The following is an 11,358-nucleotide window of genomic DNA, read 5'->3' as shown; positions in this document are numbered from 1 at the left end:
TAATATTCAGATAAGACTTTGGACTTTGTAAATTTGATGCTAGAAAGAATGAATACTTTTGCTTATTTTATTGAGATAAAATTAATGTGCTTTGAATGTAAGAAGGACCTGAATTTTGAGGATGCAGGGCATCATACTATGGTATGAATGCCTATCAAAATTGTCTTGTGGTCTTTAAAAAGAAGAACCTTTGAATTGTAATGGCTGAGCTCTTGGGAGGACTCTGCAGTCCAGGGTCGGAGGCAGCACCTGGCTGGCATTATGGACAGATCTAAAGAAAACTGTGTTTCAGGGCCTGTTAAGGCTATAGTTCCATATGGTGATGGTCCAAAACATGTTCTGGTCACTCAGCACATTCCTTCTCAGAACCCATTACCTGCAAGCAGTGGCCAGGCTCAGTGGGTCTTGTGTCCTTCAAATTCCTCCCAGCGTGTTCCTTTGCAAGCACACAAGCTCATCTCCAGTAAGAAACTGGGACAGAAGCACTTGCAGGCAGCCAGTGTGCCTCGCCCTATCTCCCGGCCAGTGAACAACACCTGGAAGAGTGAGCAGCCCCAGCCATGGGCACCTGGAAATAATCCTGAAAGGGAACTGGCATCAAAACAGAAAAATGAAGACTCAAAGAAAAGGCAATGGACTTTGGAAGATTTTGACATTGGTCGCCCACAGGGTAAAGGAAAGTTTGGCAAGAGAAAAACAAAGCAAGTTTATCCTGGCTCTTAAAGTGTTGTTTAAAGCTCAGCTGGAGAAGGCAGGAGTGGAGCATCAGCTCAGAAAAGAAGGAGAGATCCAGTCCACCTGCGGCATCCTAATATTCTCAGGCTGTATGGCTATTTTCATGATGCCACCAGAGTTTACCTAATTCTAGAGTATGCACTGCTTGGAACAGTCTATAGGGAACTTCAGAAGCTTTCCAAACTTGATGACCAGAGAACTGCTATTTACATAACTGAATTGGCAAACACCCTATCTTACTGCCATTCAGAGAGTTATTCATAGAGACATTAAGCCAGAGAACCTGCTTGTTGGATTAACTGGAGAGCTTAAGTTTGTGGATTTTGGGTGGTCAGTACATGCTCCATCCTCCAGGAGAACCACTCTCTGTGGTACCCTGGACTACCTGCCCCCCGAAGGCTGGATGCATGACAAGAAGGTGGATCTCTAGAACCTTGGAGTTCTTTGCTATGAATTTCTGGTTGGGAAGCCTCCTTTTGAGGCAAAAACACACCAAGAGACCTACAGAAGAATATCATGGGTTGAATTCACATCCCCTGACTTAGTGACAGAGGGAGCCAGGGACCTCATTTAAAGACTGTTGAAGCATAATACAAGCCAGAGGCCAACTCTAAGTGAAGTACTTGAACACCCCTGGATCACAGCAAATTCATCAAAGCAACTGAATTGCCAAAAAGGCAAAGAGTCAACTAGCAAATAGTCATAATCATGCAGGGAAAGAAATCCTGAACCAGGGCTGTGGTACAGTCTTCAGGAACATGCTGCTGAGACTCCTCTTACTGTCAAGTACCTGCCTTCAACTTTGAGAGAGCACTACAAGAAATGTCACTTGTCCTTCTGAGCATGCAGTACCTCAGTCTCCCTATCCAGAGAGCTACATTGCAGTGACCACACCCTTCAGAGGAAAAGTAGCCATGAGAGTCATGCTACTTTTACTGTTTTCTCAACTGGAGGCTCAATTTCGCTGCAGGTGTACCCACAACTCTTCCAGGCAAGGTGACCTTGCAGTGGACAGATGGGAGTCTGGTTATGAGGAAAGTGACCACTCTGCCCTGGGTAAGCTAACGATCTGTGCAGCAACCTTTAAGTACTTGAGTGTGTGTGTAACTTATTGGGTAGCCAAGCCTGGGAAAGTTGTTGGAATGAGTATGTGAATATGTGACTTCCTTTTAAATGTTAAAATAAAGGTTTTTGTATAGGAAAAAAAATGGTCTTGTGAAATTGTAATTCCCAAATGTTGCAGTAATAAGGGAAATGAGTTTTAGGGAAATGATTAAATCAGAAGAGGAAATCCTTTGTGAATGAGATAAATGCCTTATAAGAGTCTCCAGAATTCTAAGCCACTTCTTTCCCCATAATGAAATGCAGGAGGAAGGTATACAGACAAGTGTAAAGTAGAATATAAACCACCAGATGCCAAATCTACTGATGAATTGACATTAGACTTCTTATCCTGCAGAACTGTGAGAATTATGTATCTACTTTTTATAAATTACCCACCTTATGACATTTTGTTACAGAAGACTAAGTGGACCAACACATATGTATGCCCCAGGAAAGGTGGATGCCATTAAGATCTTGCCTATAATGATTGTATGTGATGGCAAAGTTTCTGAGATATCACGAGTCTACCCTGCATAGGATGTATTGTTTCACTGTAGAGGAGAAGACAAACTGGTTGAAAGGTTTTAGAAATTGGAATTGAACAAAATATATTAGCCAAATTTATAATAACAAAATATTTATTAACTATTATTAGCTAGAATCAGTAATTTTAATAATATTAAGTATTGAGTATGGGGACATTAATATATGAGACTACAATATTCAGGTTGAGTAATCTACCATAAGAAGCCCTTTTTCTCCCTGAGGTTTAACAAAAGGTAACTTGAGGTTGTTAAATGGAGAAGCACTGGGGATATTCAACCCTTTAATAATTTGCTTTTATATAAATTTTACTCCTTGGAAGCTCTGTTTTTACTTAGTTTGGAATGTATTGACTCATTTCAACAGGATCTATGGGGATCCATTTTGTAGAAACTATTTGTGAGTGTTAATCAGTTTAATTTTAATTTGTTATAGAGGGTTTGTGCCTACTATACAATATTTTTAAGATAACGATACTGTATCAGTCGGTTTTCTGTTACAATAACAAAATATGAGAGTCTGTGTCCTTTACAAGGAAAAGAGGTTTACTTAGCTCACAGGTCTGAAGGTTCAAGTATGACAGTAACACTGGCTTGGTTCTGGTGAGAACCTCTGGTTACCTCAGTGTCACAGGGGAAGACCTTTCTGAAGAAAGGTCCAAGGAATTACCAGAGAGAAGGGAGAACTTGACTCAGGACCAACAGAGATTTTGGCATATGGAAGTGAAAATTATTACAGCATGGGCCAGTCAAAGGCAGATACAGAGGTTCATTTAGGAAAGTTGGTACAAATTCAAGGGAGAATGAGGCCAATTTTTAGAGTGATGCCATTGGAGTAAAGCAAGGGATATGCTTCCAAGGGAGAACATGAGCTATCTCCAGAGGCAGAAAGAGTCACATGTTGGTGTGCAGCATTAATGTTTACAGAGGATAGTTGCTGGGAGCTGGATAAGACCCAATGTGGAGCCACACAATTTCATATTAGTATTTCCTGTGATTGCACATTGTTCTTACATTACAAGAGCACAGGTCAAGGGTGCAAGTCAAGGGCACATGTTCAGGAGATACAATTTTCCTTGCATCCTTTTTGCATCTCAGTTTTACCTGGGTATTTCCTTTGAGACTCAATATTTTTCCTTTGTTCCCAAATCCCTTTCTTAACATCATGGTAGATGGTATCATGGCAGTGGTGGGTGTAAAAAGGTGAGCTCGCATGGTGAAACAAGGAGTCAGAGAAAGATCCAGGCATAAGATCTTCTTTCATAACTCATACTCATGAGAACTAACTCAGGGTCCCATGAAAAGTACTTTAATCTCTTCCAAGGGCTGCACTCTCAATAATCTGACCAACTTCCTATAAGCCCTACCACCTGTCAACATTGCTGCACTTAGTACCAAATTTTCAACACATGAATCCTTGGGGTACACACTCAAAACACATCAAAACATTAGCAAATTCTATAGGTGTGGTAAAATTAGACAAGGACATAGCTAAAAAATAATTTATAACTATATTCTCTGTTTACATTTAATTATTCTCCTAAATATTCTAGGATATGTTGCTTCAATTTTATGATATTTTCAGATATATCTCTACTTTGGTACCCAAATTCGGTAAACTATGTGGAAGTTTGTCAATTGGTGTATTTTAGTTAATGCTAAAGTTAGCCTAGAATCTGTGTACTGTGGGAATAAAATTCAATCAATTTGTCTCTCTGGTATATACATTTTATTAGTAAATTGGGATGTCCAATTAAATTAAAATATGCAACACTTTCACCAAATAATAATAAGTATTATGTTAGTATCAGCATTTTTTCTCATTGTGTCATTTCCTGTCTTTTTATTGAGGGTATTGGGTGATTCTACCTACCTAAAGCTATGGTTTTCAGCTTTCACCTCTGAAAATTCTCAGTTCTGTCTTTCTAGGTGGTTACAGAAAAAGAGTGCAGGGCAAAGATCTGGTGGCCTGTCTCATAGGGAGCTGTGTTGTATTCCAATGTTTCCAAGACCACCTTGGGTAATCAAGGTTTAGTAGTCTCTTCCTGGGGGCACAGTTATCCCCCTTGCCTAAGGTACCAGTACCTTTTGTTGATGAACTTGTATAACTAATGGAAGAAATATCTAAGGAAGGAAGAATTCAGCCTAATGAATGTCTGATTTTGGTCATTACACTAAGATGAATGATCAAAGGGATAACCTCAAGGTGGAATTTGTAATAAAAGAGAAGTTGAACAAAAAGGGTTTGGAAAATTTGCAGTCTAGCCATGAAAGAATGAAAAAGTGTTGAATAATGCAACCAAGCAACTACTTCCTGAAGAGATTAGCATGAATGAAAGGGAATCATTCTATTCATTATAGTCATGAATAAAAAGTGTGAAAGGCACTTCAGAGATCTTCAAGGATGCCCTTCCCATCCCAAGATAAGAATATTATGGCCTTGAGGAAAGATATGGTTCACTTCCTAGGGTCACTTGCTCCACTTCTTAGTACAGCATGTCTCAGCTTGCATGTAATTCAGGTATAATAGAATAAGTAAGGATATGTAGAAAGTAGTTTTAAAACCTAAAAACATCATGAACACCTTAATTTTCATTCCCCAGAGCTGCTTTCCTTTGGACCTAAATGTGAAAATGGTCCAATAAATTAGAGTAATGTTTGTTCAGTTAATTAGTGCACATATAACTTGTTAGATAACAGAATGCTTTTAGACAAATTAAAAGAAGATGAGAGAGAATATTCAAAATATTAAAGAAAAAATGTTAAAATGAATTGGATGTATACAACCCCAACACTACTAACATCAACCTAAACAGTTTGAGAAGAACCAGACTGCTCTCACCTGGTCTGTGCTCCATCATACAAATAATTGAGCTCATTAAGCTGACACCACCTCACATACCTCTCATGTTTACAATTTGCAAAGTTTTCTTTAAAAGAAATCTGAGGTCCCAAAGCACATCTTACTCTCTAGTGCCTGCACTTCCTCTCCCTTGGTGTGTGTATTCTGCTCTATTGCTTTCTTTCCTAAATAAATATACTAACTTTCCTAAATAAATCTCTACTTGTATCTCTTTTGACATGTCCTGAAATTCCTTTCTGCAGTATAAGTTAGGAACATGTCAGAGCTGAGTTTGAAAGAGACCACCATAGGAATAAATTGCAAATGCACTCCTGGACTTTATCTCATGTCCTGACAACCATTTAAAAAATAATATAAACTGAGCATGGTGGTGCCTGTAATCCCAGCGACTCAAGAAGCTGATGCAAGAACATCATAAATTTGAGATGAACTTTAGCAATTTAGTAAAGACCTGTTTCAAAACTTTTAAAAAATAATAAAATTGACTGGGGATGTAGCTGGTGACTATGCTAAAGTGCCCCTGGTTTCAAACCTCACTATTAAAAAATAATAGTGTAAGTTCTCTTTCTCATCTCTCCTATGTTGTCTATTAGGTATTAAAATTTGTTATATGCCTTAAACATTTCAAACAAACTTATCAGCTTCATACACCAGGTGTATCATAGGGTCAGGTCAATTTTGCCATGATTCTCTGAGGACAAACAACATAAAGAATAAAAACCTACTGAAGAACCATCAAAATGGCAATTTCCCATCATTTGATTTCTCTTCAATTTCCTACCTGGGTGTTCTCTAAACAACTACAGCAACTCCTTCTTATCACAAGACAGAAATATTTATACAAAATGTGTCATTTATATGAAAAGCTAGGCTCCAGGATGACCTATTGACCTTGCCTTCCTCAGAGTTAAAATGCCCTCAAGGAAAAGATAAACACTTTTGACATGTACTTAAAGACAATTAGCATTCCTAAACCTTAGCTCTCCTTTGCAAACAGCACTTTCACATGAATAAAATTAACTCTCTCCCTTTGTTCCAGGAGCCAGTATGACACTCTGGTCAGTGTTCACTTAGCAGAAGGTCTCATAAAAGCCTTGTGTTTATGTTTGTTCATTTGATTTGTTTTGATTTCTACAATTACCAAGTCAAAGTTCCTGACTTGTCTGGTATCAAATTGAGATTACCACCCCTCCCCCGAAGCTTCTTTGGACTCCATCTAGTGACACAGTTAAAGATTATTCAGGACTTTTAAGATTTAATGCCTGCTGGTATTGTTTTAATTGCTTGTAGACAGTTGTCCCTTTCTTCTTGTCCATTTATCTCTCATACAACAAATATCGTTCTTGTGGCTTTCCCACCATTGCATTTTAGAAGTAACTTGCTCTAAGTTTATAGGCTCATAACTAGAGAGATTTTGCCTTGGGATAAATCATTAATGGAGTCTCAACCATATTGTATTCAAGTAGGTCTTTAGGTTTTGGAGGTGATGCTGGAATCAGCCAAGACCGTGGGATAATGGAATATAATGAATATGTTTTGCATTGTGAGAAGGACGTGAATTTGGAAGGATAAGGAGAAAATGCTAAGATTTGGATATGATTTGTTTCCTGTTGGATAAATGGAAGAACATATAAAGGGTGCCAGCGTTTCCAAAAGCTCAGTCCTTGACCCTGAAGTCAATCCAATAATGAGGACATAATTTTGAGAAAAAGGAAAAAGATGGTTTATTGCTTTGCTAGTAAAGGAGAAACATAGGGGACTCCTGTCCCAAAGACTGTAATTCTTCCCATTGGCAGGAACAGGAGTATTTTAAAGAGGTGACTTAAAGGCTACATTCTACATGTTCTCTGTCTGGAGCTGTAATTCACATGTTAATTTGGGAGATAGTCATTTCTGAAATCTTCTGGTACCATCCCCCAAATCTGATAAACTTCATTCCTATGGTGGATGTGTACTCAAGGACAGAAAGGTAATCTTGTTTCCACTGAGATTATAGAGGGACAGAGATTAGAAAGGAGCAGGGACAGAGGAAGAGAACAAAACATGTTCATTTTAAAAATAAGTTGCATTTGAAGAGCAGGAAGGGTTATATTCAAAACATAAGGTGGACCACTGCTACATTTGCCCCCTCTCAATTTCTATATTCCACTCTGTGAAAAAATAGTGACAACATCTCCAAACTGCTTCCTGCTGAAAGGGGGTTAAATTGGGGGAAGTAATCCAAAGTTCTTGTTCTCTATCAGAAGTGGTGTGGACATTTAAGGGTATTCAGCATCAGAGCAATCCAGAGGTCCACAGTGGCAGATGGCAGATGACTACACAAGGCATATATAGAGCAGGGATCATGCTAAGATAACAACAAACAAGACAGCAAAGCATTACTTTTTAGAAAACAATTACCACAAAAGAAACTAGCATTTAAGCCTGTCTCTGAAAACCATGGAGACACTAATTCGTAGTCATATCAGTGGGAAAGAGATCATGTTTATCAATATAGGAGGTTAGAAACATTTGTAGGTCTATGAGCTCAGGCTCAAATTAACTCAGAACAAACTTGTGATTATAGAGTTCTTTATGATCATTATTATTAGACATTCCCACACAAGAACACTTCTTTTACAGCCTGCAACTTTAGTTACATTTGGCAGGGCTAACACAATTGTACATCTTAAGTTGCATTAAAAAAATCATTTTTTTTCTTTTAAATGTGAATATAGGACGTTTCTCAGTTTATACTCTCCTTTCAGGTGTTTTAGACCAAGTTTGTCCAAACTTACCTTATTCCTTAGTGCTCTTAAAAGTCAGGTAGGATTCCTCAGAGACCATTCTTGGGGATGTGGGTGAAACTTCTGGGCTCTATTAACTTTCCGTTACCAGTGGTGCCACTTGCCAGGATGGATTTGGGTCTAACTGACCATATAGACTTCTCCTGGAAGAATCACAGACATTTCCATCTCTGATGACCCTCCTCTTTGCATAATGTACACTGTTCAGCTTCCTGTTCTCTATGGTCCTCTTGAGATCCTGGTTCAACAGATCAGGTGACTCACCAGAGTCGTAGGGCCCAGGGTCCTGGCTGACCACAGAGAGCAAGGGCCAAAATGTTGGCTGCTTTTTCCTTGGTCCTTTTACTTCTTGACTTTGGTCTCCAACTTTTTGGTTTTAAACACACAGCAAGCCAGTTTCAAAAGTCTTAAAGAGGGAACAACCAGTTATAATTTCAATATCTTTAATTTTACTGTCACCCCTTTTATTTAATTGGGGTTAGTATTATTACTGTAAGTCAGCATTATATGCTACCTGTCCTATAGGTGATACCTTATTTTCTCAAATTATCCCAGGTTGTTCTTTTTTGAAGCAGTACCTCTGCAAAACACTAACAAGCAAGAGTTATAAAATTTACAAGGAAAATACAAAATGAAATTAACAAAGCCAAAACATATTCAGTGTATTAGCTATGTACCAGGAAAAATGACTTTTATAAACTCTAAACTTAACTGAGTTATATATTATATCCCCTGTTTGAGATCACAGAAATGTTTACAAAAAAATTCAATCTTTTGAATACAACTCTAAATGAGCTGAAGTCTAGCTTACTTTGGAGCTATTCTAACATGAAGTATGGTGGGAAGCAGAACCTTATCTCAGGTAAGGTGGGGCTCTTCATAAATAACACAATACAGCATTACATCTGAAACATGAATCAAAGAAAGGCCAAGAGAGTTTTTACTTAATTTTTGTGGAAAAAGTCACAGAATGCTTCCAAGTTTTATAGTATCACCTTTGAACAGATTATGCTCTCCTTATTATCTTCCAAAAATGCATTTAAATTCCAATTCCAGTGTGAAGAGTAATAACACAAAAATGTGTATATAACTTATTGACAACAGGTTACTTTATCCAGGCATAAAGTATCAAATAACATGAATAAATACTAGTCAAATTTGTTATTTCTATAGAAATCTGAGACTTTTGCTACAGATATATTTTGTTTGAAGAACCAACAGAGCAAAGTGTTCAAATAAGCTTTAAATTTAAACAAGAGTAACATTTGAAGTACAATTTAGAATCCAGAGGGTATGGTAACAATAATCACAGGTCTATATCAGTTAACAAAACTGAAGGATCGCTTTAAATCTCTTGTACATTTAGGAAAGAGTATTAATAATCAGAAATTGACTTAGTCCTCAAAACAGTAGAAAAAATAGGGATAGTAGGAACATTCATCAACATTGTAAAGGCTATCTATGCTAAGCCCAAGGTGAACATCATTCTAAATGGAGAAAATCTGAAAGCATTCCCTCTAAAAACTGGAACAAGGCAGGGATGCCCCCCTTTCACCACTTCTATTTAACATTGTCCTTGAAACTCTAGCCAGAGCAATTAGACAGACCAAAGAAATTAAAGGGATCTGAATAGGAAAAGAAGAACTCAAGCTATCACAATTTGCTGATGACATGATTCTATATTTAGAAGTTCCAAAAAACTCCACCAGAAGACTTCTAATATGAATTCAGCAAAGTAGGATATAAAATGAACACTTATAAATCTAATGCATTTCTATCATAAGTGATGAATCCTATGAAAGAGAAATTAGAAAACTACCCCATACACAATAGCCTCAAAAAAAAAAAAACTTGAGAATCTATCTAACAAAAGAGGTGAAAGACCTCTAAAGTGAGACCTACCAAACGTGCTATACAAATTCAATGCAATTCCAGTTAAAATCCCAATGAAGTTCCTCATAGAAATAGAGAAAGTAATCATGAAATTCATTTGGAAGAATCAGAGACTCAGAAGAGCTAAAGCAATTCTTGGCAGGAAAAGCAAAGCAGGTAGTATCACAATACCAGGTCTTCAACTATACTACACAGCAATAGTAACAAAAATGGCATGGTATTGGCACCAAAATAGACAGGTGGACCAATGGTACAGAATAGAGGACACAGAGACAAACCCAAATAAATACAGTTTCTCATACTAGACAAGGTGCCAAAAAAATACAATGGAGAAAAGATAGCTTCTTCAACAAATGGTGCTGGGAAAACTTGAAATCCATAAGCAGCAAAATGAAGCTAAACCCCTATCTCTCACCCTGCACAAAACTCAACTCGAAATGAACCAAGACCCTAGGAATTAGACCAGAGACTTGCACCTAATAGAAGAAAAAGTATGTCCAAACTTTCATCATATTGGCTTAGGATGAGACTTCCCTAACAAGACTCCCAAAGCACAAGAAATAAAAACAGGGATTAATAATTAGGATAGATTTGAACTAAAAAACTTTTTCTCAGCAAAGGAAACAATCAACAATGTGAAGAGAGAGTCTACGGTATGGAAGAAAATCTTTGCCACACACACTTCAGATAGAGCACCAATCTCCAGAATCTATAAAGAACTCAAAAAAACTTTACACCAAGAATACAAATAACCCAATCAACAAATGGACTAAGGAAATAAGCAGACACTTCACAGAAGATCTATAAGCAATCAACAGATAAATGAAAAAATGTTCAACAACTCTAGTAATAAGAGAAATGCAAATCAAAGCTACCCTAAGATTTTATCTCACTCCAATTAGAATGGGTATTATCAAGAATATAAGCAACAATATGATTGGCAAGGATGTGGGGGAAAAGGTACACTCATACATTGCTGGTGGTTACAAATTGGTGCAGCCACTCTGGAAAGCAGTGTGGAAATTCCTCAAAAAACTTGGAATGAAACCACCACTGATCCAGCTATCCTTTTCCTTAGTCTATACCCAAAGGACTTCAAATCAGCATACTACACTGATGCAGTCACATTAATGTTTATAGCAGCTCAATTCACAATAGCTAGATTGTGGAACCAAACTAGATGCCCTTCAATTGATGAATGGATAAAGACACTGTGGTTTATATACACAATGGAATATTATTCAGCCATAAAGAAGAACAAAATTATGGTATTTGCAGGTAAATGGATGAAGTTGGAGAATATCTTGCTAACTGAAATAAGCCAATCCCAAAAACCAAAGGTAGAATGATTTCTCTAATGAGTGGTTGATGATACATAATGGGGGTGGGGAGGTAAGGAATGAATGGAAGAAGGATGGATTAGGTTGATGGAAAT

The 11,358-nt window shown here is 37.5% G+C and overlaps 1 pseudogene across 1 annotated transcript; it reads left to right on the top strand.

The window, feature by feature from the left end:
• The first annotated feature begins 261 nt into the window (after positions 1-261).
• LOC306653513 (aurora kinase A-like) lies at positions 262-1,580 on the top strand (annotated as a pseudogene). The gene has a single exon. The product of its transcript is annotated as an aurora kinase A-like (transcript).
• The last annotated feature ends 9,778 nt before the right edge of the window (positions 1,581-11,358 follow it).

This window comes from Sciurus vulgaris, assembly GCF_902686455.1.
Source record: "Sciurus vulgaris genome assembly, chromosome: 2".
NCBI classification, from domain to species: domain Eukaryota; kingdom Metazoa; phylum Chordata; class Mammalia; order Rodentia; family Sciuridae; genus Sciurus; species Sciurus vulgaris.
This window is presented reverse-complemented; position numbering and strand designations above follow the sequence as displayed.